Source organism: Somniosus microcephalus, chromosome 6, assembly GCF_052327205.1.
Source record: "Somniosus microcephalus isolate GS21.2 chromosome 6, FLI_Smic_1.0, whole genome shotgun sequence".
NCBI lineage: Eukaryota > Metazoa > Chordata > Chondrichthyes > Squaliformes > Somniosidae > Somniosus > Somniosus microcephalus.
In genome coordinates, this window is record NC_140992.1 from 118,463,841 (window position 1) to 118,484,785 (window position 20,945).

Here is a 20,945-nt window from a genome sequence, read left to right on the forward strand (position 1 = left end):
TCCCTCCCTCTCCATCTACATCTCCCTCCCTCTCTCTCCCTACTTCCCTCTCTTCCTCCCTCCCTCTATCCCTCCCTCTCTCACTCTGTCTCTCCCTCTTTCCCTCCCTCCCTCCCCCTTCTCTCTCCCTCCGTCTCCTCTCTCCGCCGCCTCCCCTCTGTGCTCCCCTCCCTCTCCTCTCCCCCTTCCTCTCTCTATCTCCCTCTTCCTCCCTCACTCCCTTTCCCACCCTCACTCCCCCCTCTCCCTCCCTACGCTCTCCCTCCCTCCTCCCTCCCTCACCATCCGTCTCAATCCCACTCCCTCCCTTGTTCTCTCTCCCTCCCTCCCCTCTCCCTCCCTTCCTCTCTCCCTCGCTCCCTCCCTCCCTCTCCCTCCATCTCTCTCCCTCTCCCTCCCCATCTCTCAATCCATCTCCCTACCTCCCTCTCTCTCTCCCAACCTCGCTCCCTCTTCTCCCTCCCTCCCTCTCAACATCCCTCCTCTCCATCCCTCTCACTTAGCCCATCCCTCTCCCTCGTTCCCTCCCTTGCTTTATCTCCTTCCCTCCCTCTACCTCCCTCCCCCTCCCCCTCTCTCTCCCTCCCTCGCTCTCCCTCCATCCCCCACTCTCACTCTCTCCACCGCTCTCCCTTCCTCCCTCTCTCCATCGCTCTCTCTCTCTCTCCTACGCCTCTCCCTACCTCCCTACCTCTCCCTCCCTCTCACCATCCCTAACTCTCACTTTCTCCGTCCCTCCCTCCCTCTCTCCCCTCCCTCCCCTCCCTCTCTCTCCTCTCGTCCTCTCTCTCCATCTCCCCCACCCTCTCTTTCTCCCTCCTCTCCTCCCTCTCTCTCCCTCCCTCTCCACCTCTCTCCCTCCCTCCCTCCCTCTTGCCCTCTCTCCCTCCCTCCCTCTCTCTCTCTCCCTCCCTACCTCCCTCAAACTCACTCACTCTCCCTCCCTCCCTCACTCCCTCCCTTCCATCTCTCCCTCCCTCTCTCACTCTCCCTGCCTCACTCACTCTCTCTGCATCCCTCTCCTCTCTCCCTCCCTCCCTCTCATCTCTCACACTCCCTTCCTCTGTCTCTCTCACTCCATTCCTCTCCCTCCTCCCTCTCACCCCCTCTCTCTATCGCTCCCTCCATCTCCCTCCATTCCTCCCTCCCCCTCTCTCCCTCTCCCTCCCTCCCCTCTCTTTCTCTCTCCCTCCCTCTCCCTCCCTCCCTCTCCATCTACATCTTCCTCCCTCTCTCTCCCTACTTCCCTCTCTTCCACCCTCCCCTCTTGCCCTCCCTCTCTCCCTCCCTCTCTCTCTCCCTCCCTCTTTCCCTCCCTCCCTCCCCTTACTCTCTCCCTCCCTCCCTCTTCTCTCTTCCTCCATCTCCTTTCTCCGCCGCCTCCCCTCTGTGCTCCCCTTCCTCTCCTCTCCCCCTTCCTCTCTCTATCTCCCTCTTCCTCACTCACTCCCACTCCCTCACTCACTCCCTCTCTCTCCCTCCCTGCCTCTCCCTCCCCCCTCTCTCCCCCCTACTTCTCTCTCCCTCCCTCCTTATCCCTCCCTCACCATCCGTCTCAATCCACCTCCCTCCCTCATTCTCTCTCCCTCCTTTCCTCTCTCCCCTCGCTCCCTCCCTCTCTCTCCCTCACTCTCCCTCCATCTCTCTCCCTCTCCCTCCCTCTCTCTCCCACCACCACCCTACCATCCTCTCTCTCCCAACCTCGCTCCCTCTCTCCCTCCCTCCCTCTCAACATCCCTCCCTCTCCATCCCTCTCACTTATTCCCTCCCTCTCCCTCGTTCCCTCCCTTGCTTTTTCTCCTTCCCTCCCTCTCCCTCCCTCCCCCTCCCCCCTCTCTCTCCCTCCCTCTCCCTCCTCCCTCTTCCTCCCTCCCTCTCAACCTCCCTCCCTCCATTCCTCTCCCCCCTCTCCCTCCCTTTCCCCTGCCTCTCCCCCTCCCTCTCTCCCTCCCCTCTCCCTCCCTCTCTGTCTCCCCTCCCTCCCTCTCTGTCTACCCCTCCCTCTCTCTCTCTCCGTCTCCCCCTCCATACCTCTCCCTCCCTCCCACTCTCCCTGCTCCCTCCCTCTCTGCCCCCTCCTTCCACACCCTCCCTCTCCCCCTCCCACTCTCAACCCCCTCCCGCTTCCTCCCTCGCCTCCCTCTCTCCCCCTCCCTCCCCCCTCTCACTCCCTCGCTCTCTCTCTCGCTCCCTCCCTCTCTCTCCCTCCCTCCCTCCCTCCCACCCTCCCTCTCGCTCCCTCCCTCTCTCCCTCACTCCATTTTTAACTCCCTCCCTCCCTCTCTCCCTCCCTCTCTACCTCACTCACTCTCTCCCTCCCTCTCTCTCGCACCCACTCGCCCCCTCCCTCATTGCCCGTCCCGCCCTCCCTCTCACCCCCTCCCTCCCTGCCTCTCTCCCCCTCCCTCCCTCTCTCCCCCTACTTCACTTTCCCTCCCTCCCTCCCTCCCTCTTCCTCACTCCCTCCCCTCCCTCTCGCCCCCTGCCCCTCCCTCTCCCTCCATCCCTCCCCCTCCATCCCTCCCTCTCCCTCCCCCCTCTCCCCTCCATCCCTCCCTATCCCCCTCCCTCTCACTCCCTCTCCCTCCCTCTCACCATCCCTAACTCTCACTTTCTCCCTCCATTCCTCCCTCTCTCTCCTCCCTCCCTCTCTCTCCATCATTCCCACCCTCTCTCTCAATCTCCCTCTTTCCCTCCCTCTCTCTCCCTCCCTCTCAAACTCCCTCCAACTCCCTCCCTCTCCCTCCCTTTCTTGCCCTCTCTCCCTCCCTCCCTCTCTCTCTCTCTCCCTCTCTCCCTCCCTCTCTCTCCCTCTCTCCCTCCCTCCCTCTCTCTCTCTCTCCCTCCCTCTCTCTCCCTGCCTCACTCCCTCTCTCTCCCTTCCTCTCCTCTCTCCCTCCCTCCCTCTCATCTCTCACACTCCCTCCCACTGTCTCTCTCACTCCATCCCTCTCCCTCCCTCCCATTCACTCCCTCTCTCTCTCGCTCCCTCCATCTCTCTCCCTTCCTCTCTCCCTCGATCCCTCCTCCCTCCCTCTCACTCCCTCCCATCTCTTTCTCTCTCACTCCCTCCCTCTCCCTCCCTCCCTCTCCCTCCCTCTCCACCTCCCTCTCCCTCCCTCTCTCTCTATCCATCCATCTCTTCCACCCTCCCTCTATCCCTCCTACTGTCCCTCCCTCTCTCTCTCCCTCCCCCTCTCCCCTCTCTCTCTCCCTGCCTCACTCCATCTCGCTGCCTCCCTCTCCTCTCTCCCTCACTCCTTCTCCTCTCTCTCTCCCTCCCTCTCTCCCTCCCTCCCTCTTCTCTCTCCCTCCCTCCCTCTTCTCTCTCCCTCCCTCTCCTCGCTCGGCACCTCTCCTCTGCCCTCCCCTCCCTCTCCTCTCTCCCTTCCTCTCTCTCTCTCCCTCTTCGTCCCTCACTCCCTCTCCCTCCCTCACTCCCTCCCTCTCCCTCCCTCCCTCTCTCTCCCTCCCTCTCTCTCCCTCCCTCCTTCTCTATCCCTCCCTCCTTCTCCCTCCCTCACCCTCCATCTCAACCCCTCCCTCCCTCATTCTCTCCCACTCCCTCCCTTCCTCTCTCCCTCGCTCCCCCCTCTCCATCCCTCTCCCTCCATCTCTCCCTCTCTCCCTCCCTCTCTCTCCTATCATCTCCCGACCTCCCTCTCTCCTCCCTCGCTCCCTCTCTCTCCCTTCCTTCCCTCTCAACATCCCTCCCTCTCCATCCCTCTAACTTATTCCCTCCCTCTCCCTCGTTCCCTCCCTCGCTTCTTCTCACTCCCTCCCTCCCTCTCCTCTCCTCCCACCTCTCCTCTCTCCTCCCCTCCCTTTCCTCTCCCCCCTCTCTCTCTCTCTCCCTCTCCCACCCTCACTCCTTCCCGCTCCCTCCCTCCCTCTCTCTCCCTCCCTCTCCCTCCCTCCCACTCCCTCCGCCTCAACCTCCCTCCCTCCCTCATTCCCTCTCCCTCTCCCTCCCTTCCTCTCTCCCTCCCTCTCTCTCCCTCCCTCTCCCTCCCTCTCTCTCCCGCTCCCTTCCTCTCTGTTCATCCCTCTCCCTCCCTCCCCCTTTCTCCTTCCCTCCCTCCCACTCTCTCCCTCCCTCCCTCTCGCTCCCACCCTCCCTCTCCATCACTCTCTCTCCCTCCCTACATCTCTCCCTACCTCTCCATCCCTCTCCCTCCCTGTCTCCATCCCTACCTCTCACTCTCTCCCTCCCTCACTCCCTCTCTCTCCCTCCATCCCTCCCCACCCTCCCTCTGTCTTCTCCCTCCCTCTCTCTCCCCTCCACCCCTCCCACCCTCTCTAACTCACTCTCTCTCTCTCCCTCCCTCTCCACCTCCCTCCCTCTCCCTCCCTCCCTCTCTCCCTCACTCTTCTCTCTCTCTCCCTCCCTCTCCTTTCTCCACTCTTCCTCCCTCCCTCCCTCACTCCCTCCCTCCCTCTCAAAATCCCTCCCTCTCCCTCCGTCCCTCTCTCTGCCTCATTCCCTCCATCCCTCTCCCTCACTCCCTCGCTCCCTCACTCTCTCTCTATCCCTCTCTCCCTCCCTCACTCTCTCTCTGTCCCTCCCTCCCTACCTTTCGCTCACATCCATCCCTCTCTCTTCCTCTCTCACTCGCTCCCTTCCTCTCCCTCCCTCTCCCTCCCTTCCTCTCTCCTCCTCCTCCCTCCCTCTCTCTCTCTCCCCCTCACTTCCTCTCCCTCCCTCCCTCTCTCTCTCTCCCTCTCTCACTCTCCCCTCTCTTTTTCTCTCCCTCCCTCCTTCTCCCTCCCTCCCTCTCCCTCCCTCTCTCTCACTCCTTCCCTCCCTCTCACTCTTCCTCCCTCTCCCCTCTCCCTCGCTCCCTTCTCCTCACTCTCTCCCTCCCTCTCTCTCCCTCCCTCCCTCTTCTATCTCCCTCCCTCCCGCTTCTCTCTCCATCCCCTCTCCTCACTCCCTCCCTCCCTCTCATCTCTCCTCCCCTCCCTTTCCTCTCCCCCCTCTCTCCCTCTCCCTCTCCCACCCTCACTCCATCGCCCCGCTCCCTCCCTCCCTCCTCTCTCCCTCACTCTCCCTCCCTCCCTCTCTCTCCCTCCCTCCCACTCCCTCCGTCTCAACCTCCCTCCCTCGCTCATTCCCTCTCCCTCTCCCTCCCTTCCTCTCTCCCTCCCTCTCTCTCCCTCCCTCTCCCCTCCCTCTCTCTCCCTCCCCCTCTCTCCTTCCCTTCCTCCCACTCTCTCCCTCCCTCCCCCTCTCTCCACCCTCCCTCTCTCTCCATCGCTCTCTCTTCCTCCCTACATCTCTCCCTACCTCCCAACCTCTCCATCCCTCTCCCTCCCTGTCTCCATCCCTACCTCTCGCTCTCTCCCTCCCTGAATCCCTCTCTCTTCTCCCTCCCTCTCTCTCTCCCTCCATCCCTCCCACCCTCTCTCTAACTCACTCTCTCTCTCCCTCCCTCTCCCTCCCTCTCCACCTCCCTCCCTCCCTCTCCCTCCCTCCCTCTCTCTCTCTCTCCCTCTCTACCCCTACCTCCCTCTCCCTCCCTCCCCCTCCCCTCCATCTCCCCCTTCCCCTCCCTCTCTTCCTCCACCCTTCCCCTTGCCCTCCCCCTCTCTCTCTCCCTCCCTCTCCCTCCCTTCCTCACTCCCTCTCTTCCTCCCTCCCACTCTCCCTCCCTCCCTTTCTTCATCCCTCCCTCTCTCCCTCCCTCCCTCTACTCTCTCCCCTCTCCCTCCCTCCCTCTCCTCTCTCCCTCCCTCGCTCTCCTCTCTCCCCCTCCCTCTCCTCTCTCCCTTCCCTCTCCTCTGTCCTCCACTCTCTCTCTCTCCTCTCTCCCTGTCTCTCCCCTCTCATCCCCTCCCTCAACTCTCCCCCCTCCCTCTCGCCCTCCCTCCCTCCCTCTCTCTCCCTCCATCCCTCACACCCCTCTCCCTACCTCCCTCATTCTCTATCCCTCCCTCCCTCCCTCCCTCCCTCTCTCTCCTCCCACTCCTCTCTCTATCGCCCTCCCTCTCTCTCCTCCCTCTCCTCTCTATCTAGACCTCCCTCTCTCCCTTCCTCCCTCCCTCCTTCCCTACCTCTCCTCTCTCACCTCTCCCGCCCTCTCCCTCTCTCCCTCCCTCCCGCTCCTCTCTCCCCTCACTCTCCCCTCTCTCTCCCTTTCCCTCTCTCTCACCCCCTCCTCCCACCCTCCCTCCGTCTCTCTTGCTCACTCTCTCTCTCCCTCGCTCTCTCTACATCCCTCCCTCCCTCTCTCTCTCCCCCTCTCTCCCTCCCTCTCTCTCCCTACCTCCCTCTCTCTCCATCCCTCATTCTCTCTCTCCCTCTCCCTGCCTCACTCTCCCTCTGTCGACCCTCTCCCTCTCTCCCTCCCTTCGTCTCTCTCTCTCTCCCTCCTTCCCTCTCTCTCCCTCCCTCTCTCTCCCTCCCTCTCAACGTCCCACCCTCTCCCTGCCTCTCAACCTCCCTCTCCCTCCCTCTCCCTCTCTCTCCCTCGCTCTGCCTCTCTCTCACTCTCCCTCTCCCTCCCTCCCTCTCCCTCTCCCTCCCTCTCTCTCCCATCTCTCACTCTCCCTCTCCCTCCCTCCCCCTCCCTCTCCCTCCCTCTCCCTCTCCCTACATCTCCCTCCCTCTCTCTCCCTCCTCTGCCCTCGCCCTCGCCTCCCCCTCCCCCCTTCCACTTGCCCTCCACCCTATCTCTCCCCCCTCCCCCTCCCTCCCCCACTCACTCTCTCCCTCCCTCCCACTCTCCCTCCCTCCCCCCTCTCCCTCCCTCTCCCTGCCCCTCCCCCTCAAACTCCCCCATCCCCTCCCCTCTCTCACCTCACCCGCCCTCTCCTCTCTCCCTCCCTCCCTCTCCTCTCTCCCCCTCACTCTCTCCTCTCTCTCTCCCTTTCCCTCTCTCACCCCCCTCCTCCCACCCTCCCTCCCTCTCCCTCTCTCTCCTCCATCTCAACCTCCCTCTCTCTCCCTCACTCTCTCTCCCTGCCTCTCTCTACATCTCCCTCCCTCTCTCTCCCTCTCTGCCTCGCCCTCTCATCCCCCTTCCACTTGCCCTCCACCCTATCTCTCCCCCCCTCCCCCTCCCTCCCCCTCTCCCCTCCCTCTCCCTCTCCCCTGCCCCTCCCCCTCAAACTCCCCCATCCCCTCCCCGCCCTCTCCTCTCTCCCTCCCTCCCTCTCCTCTCTCCCCCCTCACTCTCTCCTCTCTCTCTCCCTTTACCTCTCTCTCACCCCCCTCCACCCACCCTCCCTCCCTCTCTCATCCCTCCATCTCAACCTCCCTCTCTCTCCCTCACTCTCTCTCCCTGCCTCTCTCTACATCCCTCCCTCCCTCTCTCTCTCCCCCTCTCTCCCCTCTCTCCCCCTCCCTCCCTCTCTAACCCTCCCTCTCTCTCCCTACCTCCCTCCCTCTCCCTCCCCTCCCTCCCTCCTCTCTCCCTCTCCGTCCCTCACTCTCCCTCGTTCCCACCCTCTCACTATCTCCCTCCCTTCGCCTCTCTCTCCCTACCTCCCTCTCCCTCCCTCCCTCCCCCTCTCCCTCCTTCACTCTCCCTCTCTCCTTCCCTCTCCCTCTCTCCCTCCCTCTCTCTCCCTCCCTCTCAACATCCCACCCTCTTCCTCCCTCAACCTCCCTCCTCTCCCGCTCTCTCCCTCTCCCTCTCTCTGCCTCTCTCTCACTCTCCTTCTCCCTCCCTCCCTCCCTCTCCCTCCCTCCCTCCCTCTCTCCCTCTCCGTCCCTCACTCTCCCTCATTCCCACCCTCTCCCTATCTCCCCCCTTCGCTTCTCTCTCCCTACATCCCTCTCGCTCCCTCCCTCCCCCTCTCCCTCCTTCACTCTCCCTCTCTCCTTCCCTCTCCCTCTCTCCCTCCCTTCCACTCTCTCTCCCTCCTTCCCTCTCTCTACCTCCCTCTCTCTCCCTCCCCTCTCAATGTCCCACCCTCTTCCTCCCTCAACCTCCCTCCCTCTCCCTCTCCCTCTCTCTGCCTCTCTCTCACTCTCCCTCTCCCTCCCTCCCTCCCTCTCCCTCTCCCTCCCTCCCCCTCCCTCCCTCCCACTCCCTCTCCCTCTCCCTCCATCTCCCTCCCTCTCACCCCTCTCCATGCCTCCCCCTCCCCTCCCCCTCCCCCCCTTCCACTTGCCCTCCACCCTCTCTCTCCCTCCCTCCCCTCCCTCCCTCACTCACTCTCTCCCTCCCTCTCCCTCCCCCTCCCCCTCAAACTTCCCCCTCCCCTCTCCCTCCCCCTCCCCCTCGCCCTCACCCCTCTCTCTCTCTTCCTCCCTCCCTTTCTCCTCCCTCCCTCCCTCTCTCCCTCCCTCCACTCCCTCACTCTCTTCCTCCCTCTCTCTGCCTCTCTCCCTCCCTCTCTCTCTCTCGCTTCCTCTCTCTCCTTCCCACTCCCTCCCTCTCTCTCCCTCTCCCTCCATCCCACCCTCTCGCTCCCTCCCTCTCTCACCCTCCCTCCCTCCCTCTGTCTCCCTCCATCCTTCCACCCACTCCCTCCCTTCCTCCCTCTCCCTACCTCCCTCCCATCCCTCCCTCTCCCTTCCTCCCCTCTCTCTCCCTCTCCCTCCCTCTCCCTTCCATCCCTCTCTCCCTCTCTCTCCCTTTCTCCCCCTCTCTTCCTCCCTCCCTCCCCTTCTACCCCTCTCTTCCTCCCTCCCTCCCCCTCTCTTCCACCCTCCCTCTCTCTCTCCTTCCCTTCCTCCCTTCCTCTCCCTCCTGTCCTCACTCTCTCTCCCTCTACCTCCCTCCTTCTCCTCTCTCCCTCCCTCTCCTCTCTCCCTCCCTTCCTCCCTCCCTCTCCTTTATCCTTTCTCCCCTCTCCCTCCTTCCCTCTCCTCTCTCCCTCCCTCCCTCTCCTCTCTCCCCCTCCCTCTCCTCTCTCCCCCCCTCCCTCACCTCTCTCCCCCTCCCTCCTCACTCTCTCTCCCCCTCCCTCTTCTCTCGCCTCCCCTCCCTCTCTCTCTCTCCCCTCCCTCCCTATCTCTCCCACTCTCTCCCTCCTTTACTCCCTCTCTCCCCCCTCTCTCTCTCCCTCTCTTACTCTCCCTCTCCCTCTCCCTCCCTCCCTCTCTCTCTCTCCCCCTCCCCTCTCCCTCCCTTAATCCCGCTCCCTCCCTCTCTCTTCCTCCCTCCCTTTCCATCCTTCCCTCTCCCTCCCTCCCTAACCCTCCCTCTCTCTCCCTCCCTCTCCCTCTCTCTCCCTCTCTCCCCTCACTCTGCCCCCTCTCTCCCCTCATCTCTGCCCACTCCCTCCCTCTCTCTCCTCTCCCTCCTCCCTCCCCTCTCTCCCCTCCCTCCCCACTTTCTCCCCCCTCTCTCCCCCTCCTCCCCTCTCTCTCCCTCACCTCCCTCCCTTCCCTCTCTCCCTCCCCTCTCCCTCCCCTCCCTCCCTCCCCTCTCTCTCCCTCACTCCCACCCCCCTCCCCTTTCACTCCCCCTCTCTCCTCTCTCTCCAGCCCTCTCCCCCCATGCTCCGCTCTCTCTCTCCCCCCCTCTATCACCCACCTCTCCCTCCCCCTCTCTCTCTCTCTCCCTCTCTCTCTCCCTCTCTCCCTCTCTCCCACTCTCTCTCTCCCCCCTCACTCTCCCTCCCCCTCTCTCTCTCTCTCTCCCTCTCTCTCTCTCCCCCCTCTCTCTCTCCCCCCTCTCTCTCCCCCATTCTCTCACCCCGTCTTCCCCCCCATCTCTCCCTCCCACTCCGTCTCCCCCCACTCCATCTCTCTCTCCCCCACTCCATCTCTCCCCCCTGCTCCATCTCTCCCCTCCACTCCGTCTCCCCCCAACTCAGTCTCTCCCCCCCGCTCCGTCTCTCCCCCCTCTCTCTCCTATCTCCTTCCTTCCTCCCTCCCTCCTACCTCTCTCTCTCTCTCACTCTCTCAATCTCTCGCACAGGCGGAGCACCGGGTTTTTCTGCTCCACGAGCTTTCCCTTTTTTGTTTCCAGCCACGCAATTGGACAGTGGAGCAAAAGATTCTCTGGTAACAGCCACTCAAATGCAGCATCCCGGTCATTCAGAATATGTGAAAAGTGAAACTTTCTCTCCATTGAGCAGTGCGGACACTAAACATGAATGCTCTATATTTCGCTAGATTATTCCGTAAATACAGGATAAAATATGGAAAATATTCCATGATAACCCAACCACATAATCCATTAACAAGAAGTTCCAGGTGGGTTACATCACAGTTGGATTAACATGAAATATTTCCACATATGACATAAAAGTAGATAGACTTAGTGAGTGGGCAGTAAGGTGGCCGATGGAGTATAATGTGGGGAATCTGAGGTTATTCATTCTGGTAGGAAGAATAGAAAAATATAATATTTTTTAAATGGTGAAAAACTTTTAAATGTTGGTGTTCAGAGCGATTTGGAAGTCCTTGTGCAAAATACACAGAAAGTTAGCATGCAGGTACAGCAAGCAATAAGGAAGGCAAATGGCATGTTGGCCTTTATTGCAAGGGGTTTGGAGTATAAGAGTAAGGAAGTCTTGCTACAATTGTACAGGGTCTTGGTGAGACCACACCTGGTGTACTGTGCACAGTTTTGGTTTCCGTATCTAAGGAAGGATATACTTGCCTTGGAGGTGGTGCAACTCGCCAAGGCTTCTTCGGTAGCACCTCTACCACCTAGAAGGACAAGGGCAGCAGGCGTATGGGAGCACCACCAGCTCCAAGTACCCCTCCAAGTCACACACCATCCTGACTTGGAAGTATATCACCATTCCTTCATCGTTGCTGGGTCAAAATCCTGGAACTACTCTCAAACAGCACTGTGGGAGTACCTTCACCACAGGGACTGCAGTGGTTCAAGAAGGCGGCTCACCACCACCTTCTCGGAAATTAGGGATGGGAAATATATGCCATTGCCAGTGACGCCCACATCCCATGAACGATTAAAAAAAAAGGTTCACTAGATTGATGCCTGGGATGAGAGGGTTGTCCTACGATGAGATTGTGTAGAATGGGCTTATACTTCTGGAGTTTAGAAGAATGAGAGGTGATCTCATTGAAACATACAAGATTCTGAAGGGATTCACAGGGTAGATGCTGAGAGGTTGTTTTCCCCTGGCTGGAGTGTATAGAACTAGGGGGCATAGTCTCAGGATAAAGGGTAGGCCATTTAGGAACGAGATAAGGAGGAACTTCTTCCCTCAGATGGTTGTGAAACTTTGGAATTCTCTTCCCCAGAGGGCTGTGGATGCTGAGTCTTTGAGTATATTCAAGGCTGAGATAGGTAGATTTTTGCACTCAAGGGATATGGGGATAGTGCGGGAAAGTGGAGTTGAGGTCGATGATCAGCCATGATCTTATAGAGTGGCAGAGCAGGCTCGAGGGGCCGTATGGCTCCTATTTCTTATGTTCTTAAAGTCTTAATTTTGATTAAACTACAATAATTCCACACTTCCCCGATACTGAAAAATCACCGACCCGAAATTCAAGAGGAGTACCCAAACATAGCAATGATGATGTGAGAACAGGTAGGATTTTTTTTAAAGTTTTTTCTAAAGCATTTTCAGATGCGGTAATAATATTTTTGCAAAGAGCTGTGACCTGTTAGAGATTAAATAAAGCCACTAATGAGGTTTATAAACCAACTGTCGATCTATATTGGTTTATGTTTGAGAAAAATAGCAACTCATGATTTCCTACCAAAGCTCATGATTTCGAAGAGTTTGTCTCATGATTTATGAGATGGTGGGGTTGACGTTCCTGTCATTACTGCTATTTAAAAAAAATCAAATTACAGCCAAACAACTAATTTACTTGTTAGAATTATTTCTACTAATTGCTTACCTTTTGATACCAGTCACTCAAAGGAGTGTCTTCAAACAGTTCAGTGAGATTCAAGGGTAGAAGGACGACATTACTTATTGAGGAAAGCAAAGGGATGCCAGCATACTCAGCCTGTGGATACTGTGCTAAGTTGCCACTGAATCCCTTCATGAAGTAATAGACACGTTTGTCTGGGTTGAAACGAGCAGCAGACTCCACTGAACACACTGCCAATGGTGCCGGCTCCACTTTGTCAGTCGTCTCCACAAATATAATCCCAGGTTTTATGGTCGGGTTTGTAAGATTTGGGGCAGCTTTATCTTTCATCTGGGATATTTCCAAGATGTAGTTTTGAATAGACTGATAGGTGTCCATCTTCCAGTACCTGAACAGCACACCACAAATTGTAATCGTGAGGATAAAGGGAAACACCTTATACAGGGAAACCATGGTGTGGTGCTGAGATGTTTCTTCACAGGCTCCTGTGAAACATAAAGTTGAAGGATTTTTTTAGTAATGAAGCACATTACTATTGATGCTTGTACTGAAGTCAATCAGCGTTTATTTACTTTCATAAAATACATATCACAATCATGTAATTGACGGCAGCAAAATGCTGGCAAATCATATTTTTCCAGCACATAAGATGGATGAGAGAGAAACCAGGAAATTATAGATCTGCTAGTCTAACATCTGTTTTGCAGATCCTTGTGAGACACCATAAAATTGCACCGATCCTTGTGAGTCACCTCTAGTCACTTCCTTCCAGTTTGAGAACATGCCCATTATCCCTACCCCTTGGGCAGAATTTTAATGGGGCAGGCAGGTTAGGGTTGGGGATCACCGGGGTGATGACGGGGGGGTGGGTGGGGGTGACCGGGCGGTGGGTGGGGGAGGGTGGGAGGAGGCGACTGGATTGGGGGGGTGGCTCCAACTCGGTGCCTGATTTGAATGGGAAGCCCCTGTGTCCAACCTGCAGCCAGCCAGGTTGAGAGGTTGGCTGGATCCCTGCGGGTGGCCCTGCAGCACTAGGCCGCACAGTGCAAGGAGGGAGGGATCTCGTGCGAGCCAGGGTCAGCCAGACGAGCAGCGGGGGTGGGTTCTGAAAAGATCGCAGGATTGCCGGAGGAGCAATGTGGGGGAAGTCCAGAACATCAGGAATGCAGACCGGGAACAGCATGGTGGGGGTCTGGGTGATGGATGAGAATCGGGGGCTGGGAACAACACGGTGGGGGGCTGGGCGATGGGTGAAGATCGGGGTCCGGGAACAGCACAGTGGGGGGCTGGGCGATGGGTGAGGATCAGGGGCCGGGAACAGCCCAGTGGGGGGCTGTGTGATGGGTGAGGATCTGGGGCCGGGAACAGCACGGTAAGGAGGGGCAGAGGAGTGGGGTGGGGGAGGAGTTGGGGCAGTGGGCTTGTGGGGGAATCTGAGGCCTTGAGTTAGGCCTGGGAGGAAACCGGAGGCCTGGGGGGTGATTGGAGGCCTCGTGGGGGGTTTTCTGACCACGGGGGTGGGTAGGCAGGGACCCTGGATTCATGAGGTCCCTGTAAATGCACTTTCCTCCTGGGTGCAGCAGTCTTCGCCTTGCATTAGCTGGCAGGTTTCACGAGGTGTGCAAAACCCAACCAGCTAAAGTTAAAGACAAAATGGAGGTTAAAGAAGAGGGTTCCAGTCTCATTATAATAATTAAACAGAAAATGCACCTGCTTGCAGCTGATTGGCTCCCCAACCGCCCCCGGTCCTGCCTCCGTTAGAAGTGGGCGGGTTGGAGGCAGGTTCAGGTCGGGATTCACATTTTTAGCACTTTAACTGACCCCACGCCTCCCACCTGTTGGCATATGGAACTCGGTTAATTCAGCTTCTGAAAGGTGTTCATGCTTAGTTCATTCAATATAGGGGAAAAATGTGGTTGGCATCATTACAGAGAGAGAGAGGTAGGGATAGAGATTTCACTTAGCAATAGCTGGTGTTCGCAACCAACTGGCCTTGGATATGTTTACCATAGTGAGGACAAGACATCTTACATGCATGGTTGTTGATGTAAAATGTAAACTTGTGTCTCTCTGCATAGCAGCAGCCTGAGATTACCATAATTGAGCAATGCCAGCTCCAGCTTGATAAGGAAAGAGTATATAAATATAGCTTTTTCCTTTGTTCAAGCAGCATGAAAAGGGACCCATGCCTAGGTTCATATTCTCTATCTGTGATTATACTCTGGGGCAGGAGTTAGACAACCTTCACCAATGACAAACCAAGGCAACGCAACAGGACTCAGGATAAAAGAACACATACATGTGTGAGTAGTATTCAATTTGATAAGCAGGTGCGTGCGAGCCACATCTTTAGTGGATAGCCCTTGTCACCAAGCAGCCAGCCGCTAAGTGACTTTGGAGGTGCCAGGAGTTGAGGGAAGGTGGATGGGCGCAGCACAAAAGAGTAATAACAGCTGCCAGGGAATCTGGCGTACCCATGCAGGATCATCTTCCTATGGTTTCAGACGAGCTGCTCATTCAGGGAGTGGAAGCCCTTGCAGTTCACAAACACTCCTGGGTGATGTGGGGGTGCCCCGATGGCCACATGAGTGCAGTCCATGACACCCTGCACCCGTGGGATGCCAGCCAGAGCTGCAAAGCCGAGCGCCTGCTCAGTAATATTGGCTTCAGCACTGGAAAAAATTACAGAATTGGCTGCCTTGTTAAACTTACATCGATGACCTGGGTGATGCATCACCCACTTTTTTAGTTTAAAATTCCCCCCTTTGTCTTCTACCGCCTAACCAATCTCCGAACCAGATGACTAATTTGCCTTCAATTCATTGAGCTTTCATTTGAGCTAACATCTTCATATACGAAGGCTTATCGAATGCTTTCTGGAAATCCATATAATATCCATGGAAATGCCCCTATCGCCTACTGTAGTTCCTCAAAAAGTTCAATTAGGTTCGTTGGACATGACCTACCCTTTACAAATCCATGTTGGCTCTCTCTAATCAGCTCAAATTTATCAATCACTCTGGCCTAGAAATTCAGTGGCCTGCGCCACCAGTTTGCGCCCAAAGAGGGCTTTTGCGCCGCTGTGCAAACCTACCGCGATATTTAGCGGGGCGCTCATGGCGGCATTAGCCAGTAGCGCTGCGCCGCCACCGATGACGTCATCGGTGTGCGCAGCGCCCCGCTATCACCCAGCTGGCCATATTTGGTTGCTGCTGCCTCCCCCGCGCCGGCCGCAAACAGCGACCGGTACACGGGGCCTACCTGTGCCGGTAGTGGGGCGAGTTAAGGTGGAGGTGCGGCCGGCCGCTTTTTCGGCGGCCGCCTGCCCGCACCTCCATCCCCGGCCTCCTTCACCAGCCCCCCGCAGCATTGCCGGCTGTTTCCAGAGAGCCCGGCACTTCTCCTTGGTGCCGGGCTCACTTGCCGGCACTCGCGAGCGGGGATCGTGCTGTTGCAGGCACCTCCCCCTTAAGACTGAGAGGAAGGCCTGCAGTACCGCAGGCTGACGTGCCGCAGCGGGTGGCGCTGCGGCACTTTGCACGCCGATATTCAGTTTCAGCGCCCCAAGCGGGCGAGCTGGGCGTCCCTAACTGAATTTCTAGGCCTCTGTCTTTAACAATAGATTCCAATAATATCCCCACAACAGATGTTAGACTAACAGCTCCATAATTTCCTGGTTTCTCTCTCACACCTTTCTTAAATAGTGGAGTTACATTTGCAATTTTCCAATCTAAAGGTACAATTGCTGAATCGAGAGCGCTTTGGAAGATTATGGCTGAAGCATCTGCAATTTCCTTACCTACTTCCTTTAAAACCCTGGGTTTAAAATCCTGGGGATTTGTCAGTCTTTAGTCCCATTATGTTTTCTAATACTGTTTTCTTGCTTATGTTAACTTTAGTAAGTCCCATAATTCCCTGGAATGTCAGGTATATTATCCTCTTCCTCTACTGTGAAGACTGAAACAAAGTAATTATTCAACAAGTCTGCCATTTTCTCATTTTCATTTGCAATATTAGCCCCATCTGTTTATAAAGGGCCCACATTACCCTTGACTATCATTTCCTTCTAATATAATTGGAAAAACCTCTTGTGTTAATCTTGACTGCCCTCGCAAGTTTCTTTTCGTATTCCCTTTTCGCAGCTCTGACGATCTTTTTTGTTTTCCTTTGCTGTTCTTTATATCTATCCCAGTCCCTGGATCTACACAATTCTTGGCAATTTTATGTGCTCTTTCCTTTAGTTTTATGTGTAGGCCCAGAACTTCGAGTCTCCACGGGTGAGTACGCATGGGGTACTCACCCGTAGGCCCGATGGAAGTTCTGGTTTCCTGCATGCACTGCGCATGCGCGGGAAACTGGCACTTCTGTTCCTCTGAACGAAGGGGTTCAGAGGACGAACGCGTGCGCGCTGGAGGCTGCGCGTGCGCATCAAACTTAGTTTTTTTTTACAGGTTTCTCCGGGAGCGTAAGCCTGCAGAATTTAGAAATATAAAAAGCAGGCGTAAGGCCTGCTTTTTACAAGGTAAGTGGTGAATTAATTAAAATTAAAACATTTTTTCCACAGGTTTATTATTTTTAAATACTTCTAAGAAAGGTAAGTTTATTTTTAGTCCCGTTAGAATATAAAATTATTTTTTCAAAAATTAAAATTATTGTTTAAAATAGTTATTTCATGTAATTTATAGTTTATTTAAAAAATGTATGTTTTTTTTTAATTTATTTGAAGGTTTAGTGTTATTTTGGGGCCGTACTATTTATAAGTCTTGACAGCACGCCCTGTCAGACTTTTGAATGGAGCATTCCCTGCTCCGATTGGCTGCCCATGGCCCCCGTGATCCCAGGGGATGCATCGAACTAACTGCGCCCCTGGGATACGCAAGCACTGCGCGCCGGCAGCTGGACCAGGCCCCGGATCGGAATTTCACGGGGGCCCACAGCTCAACGGCCGGCGCACAAGGTAAGTGCAGGTCAGGGGCTTGCACCCGTGGGAAACCCCCGACCCGAATTTCTGGGCTGTTATTTCTCGCCTCTTTTGTCGACCACGGCTGTTTTATTTGTTAAGTGGAGCTCTTTCGCTTTAAAGGTGTATATTGGTCCTGTATTAAGCTCAATTATTTTTGGAATACCTCCCTCTGTTCATCTGTAGTTTTACCCGATTACATTTTTGACCAGATTGCTGTCGTCAGTCTCATTCTCACACCATTAAGGAGAGCCTGACCATAATCTAGACTCTACTAACTGTGTTCAATTTCTCCTTTTCAAACATAACATTGAATTCGATGATATCATGATCACTGTTAGATAACTGTTCCCTTACTCTTAGATTATTAACTATGTCTGGCTCATTACTCATTACAAAATCTAATATGTCCTGCCCTCTTGTTGGGTTTAAAAAAAAAGAAAGACTTGCATTTATACAGCGCCTTTCACGACCACCGGACGTCTCAAAGAGCTTTACAGCCAATGAAGTACTTTTTTGACGTGTAGTCACTGTTGTAATGGAGGAAACACAGCAGCCAATTTGCCCTCAGCACGCTCCTGCAAACAGCAATGTGATAATGTCCAGATAATCAGTTTTTGTTATGTTGCTTGAGGGATAAATATTGGGCAGGACACCAGGGATAAGTCCCCTGCTCTTCTTCAAACTAGTGCCATGGGATCTTTTATGTCCACCTGAGAGAGCAGACGGGGGCCTCAGAATAACGTCCCATCCAAAAAGTGGCACCTCCAACAGTGCAGCACTCCCTCAGCACTGCACTGGTGTGTCAGCCTAGATGTTTGTGATTAAGTCTCTGGAGTGGGATTATGAAACCACAACCCTCTGACTCAGTAGGTGAGGGTGCTACCACCTGAGCCACTGGCTGACTCTGAACCTATGCTATTTTGCTGGATTGGGATATTTTATTTTTGAGAGTGGGCTTCTGGTGTATTTGCCCCATCCATTGGGAGTCTACCTTGCGAGGAGGGGTTGGGGAAGAGTGAAAGCTAGTCCCTGCTACAGCATTTTCTGGCTGCAGCAACTTAAGGAGCAGAATGATGAGTGTAAAAGAGTCCACAACAGTATCTAAATGCGAAGCAAAAGACGCAACACCAAGGCACGGAGCCCATATGGTTTCAAACTCTTCTGTGGAGACTCTATTGGCCCAAATAAGGTGAGGAAGCCAGCCAAAGAAATGGCGTAGGCACGGGAAAGAATTTGGCTTTGGCAGTCATTGTCATCTCCACCAACCCTCCCTGTCAATCCAGTGCTGGAAGAAGTTCAAAATAACAACAAAAAATGCTGGAAACACTCAGCAGGTCAGGCAGCATCGAGGAGAGAGAAAGAGAGTTAATGTTTCGGGTCAAGGACCCTTCGTCAGAACTGGAAAAGGTTAGAGAAGTAACAGATATTTAAGCAAGTGCAGGGGCAGGGACAGGGAGGAAGGGAGGAAAGAATAAAAGGAAGTTCTGTGATAGGCTGGAAGGCAGGAGAGATTGACTGACAAAAGGGATGATGGTGCAAGGCAAAAGGAGATGGTAATGGTACAAGTTAAGAAATAAAAGATGAGTCTAGATGAGTCATGATAAGGTATTACCTCAGCTAGAGTCATCTTTTGTTTATTATCTTCTCCTTACTCCTCATCTCAAATTAACACATTTAGTGAGTGGTACCCCTTCCTGCTGATGAAAGTAAGAGGTTTGTAGAGTGCAGACTTCAGCACCACGTGGGTCCCATCGACACCCCCCGGACCCTGGGGAAGAGAGCAAGCTTGTGGAAGTTGCTGGCCCTGTCTCTCTGCTGCACAAGAGACAGGCCATATTTAATGAAGTCATGATGTCCTGAGAAAGAGAGCATCTGTCACCTGTTGAATTCAGGGCCTGTTAGGTTGGATTAATTTAATCTTTGATGAAATGAGCTGTTGCTAATATCTTAAATCTGGTTCATCAGATATCTTGTCCTCTGAGATATTTTCATTCATACCGTGTATGTGATGAGATATTTCATGTACTCTTTCATTTATAGAGTTTCCTGTTCGGTTATGTTGACCACACTTCTGTGGTATCACAACAACCTCAAACCATTTTCTCTGAAGTGCAATATTTGGCTAAATTTATTTTCTAACCAATGTTGTCAGAATTGGTCTGACTGAATTGAATTCTCCTCAAATCTCCTGCTATCACCTTCTCCTGACTTCCTTTCCATATAATCTCTCTTGAAGTCAGCTGATGGTGGCCGGTTAAACTCCAAGATGAAAACGATCTAGCTAATCCTAGAGTGTCAAACGTTTCTGAAGGCTGGAGTTTTAACTGAATTTACCTCGAGCCTTCCATAAATTTAGGTACTTAAGCAAATCCTCATGAAGCTGGTAAAAGAACCCCAAAGAAGAAAGGCAGGATGACAGTTTTGTGTTTTTACTGCAGTTCTTTTCAAGGTAAATAGATCAAAATTAGAAACCACTAAAGACCATCAAATATTTTTATTGTTGGGGTCGATAGAAAACAACAGGCAGAGACTTTTGCTTAAGCAAAGGCAAAACGTGTCTTTCTTTAATCACTCTGCACGAGGTCTGAAGGCTCAGCCCCGTGCAGGGGCTATGATGTCATCATGCAACCGACGTCATGACGTCATCACGCTACCGACGCTCTTAAAGGGACCCTGCACCGATAACCCAAACCAGCATGTACATATCACAACATTGCTATACATAGTGAATTGTGTTTAGGTACATATAACAGCATTGGCTATACATTGTGTTATTGTCCCTATGTGGTCTCTGCCACATACGTCCCCCCAGAATTCACTAGCACTGGCAATGTCAGTCGTTGGGGGGGGCCAGATCACACGGCCGGAACGGCTCCTCAGTTCCGGGGCGGGGACCGGGGGGTTCGTCGGAGGGACCTCGGGCGCTCAGTGGTGGACTGAGGGTGCGGAAACCGGAGGTCGGCCCCGCCTCGGGGGCTGTGCCAACTCAACGGGTCGGTCCAGATCCAGGTGGGCCGGCTTAAGACGGCCCATGGAAATGCTGTCCGGCTTACCGCCGACATCCACTACGAAGGTCTTGTCCCCGGTTTCCAAGACGCGGAATGGTCCCTCGTAGGGTGGCTGAAGAGGTCCCCGGTGGGCGTCGTGGCGGACGAAAACGTACTCCGCCTCATGAAGGTCGAGTGGAACGTGGGATTGCGGGAGGCCGTGCTGCGCCGTGGACACCGGCGTGAAAACCTTGGCGTTGTCCAGATGGTCGGACCGCTGATGGGCTGCGGACCAAGGTTCCGTTGCGTTGGGGACGAAATCCCCGGGAACCCGTAGTGGCTGGCTGTAGACGAGCTCGGCGGACAAGGACTGGAGGTCCTCCTTGGGAGCGGTCCTGAGTCCCAGCATGACCCACGGGAGTCTGTCGATCCAGCTGTCGTCCCGGAGGCTGGCCCGGAGCGCAGCCTTCATGTGTAGGGAGTTTGCAAAATTCCCCCACCTCGCCTGCTTTCCGAATCAAACAAAGTTGGCCACTTTTTAAACGTACAAAATGGAGTTCCGGGACACGTGACCAGAAAGCTGCTGGAAGCGAGTCATTTTTCTCCCCAGCAACAAGACTGGAGACAGGGCCTGGAATTCCACAGTCCCTATGTGGATTCCAGGCCAGACATGGAATTGAATATGTAATAGCAAGTCGCCAGTAGGCCGGTAAGAACAATGAACCTGGTTGCACTGCAATCAGGGTTAAGCTAGTTAAAACCATCATCGGGCCCATCCTAACAGATCCAATCATATCAGAAACCGTTTTAGAGGACTAGGCACCAGAGACACCATTGTGTGACTGAAACCAAAAACAATGAGGGCCAGTGATAAGGCCGTTAGTGGGAAATCGGCCGTTTTGCAGCCATTTACAGTTAACGAAGTAACCTGGGACACCTCTCGATCTGGGGGAGGCAAGGCAGATCGAGAGAGTATAACTGTTTTTAGTAAGCAGACAGAAAGGGCAGTTGGAGACACTTCGACTTGGAACACACTTCGGGAGAGACAGCTTCTACACTTCACTTCGATTTCATCCTGGGACTTTGCTGCAAAAGGGAAACTTCAAGGACTCTACTGGGAGAAGCAGTCTCCAAGACGGGGAAGGCTATGCGCAGCAGGCCCATGCTTTGGTAAGCAGGCGAAGCTCCCGGTCCGTACTGCCTCCCGATTTAAACCTGACTGTTCCTGCCCCCCCCGTGC

At 55.0% G+C, this 20,945-nt stretch overlaps 1 pseudogene; it reads right to left on the reverse strand.

Annotated features, from left to right (window-relative positions):
• LOC147116035 (alpha-1,4-N-acetylglucosaminyltransferase-like) overlaps positions 1-16,089 on the reverse strand; it is an 83,017-nt pseudogene extending 66,928 nt beyond the window's left edge.
• Positions 16,090-20,945: the final 4,856 nt, after the last annotated feature.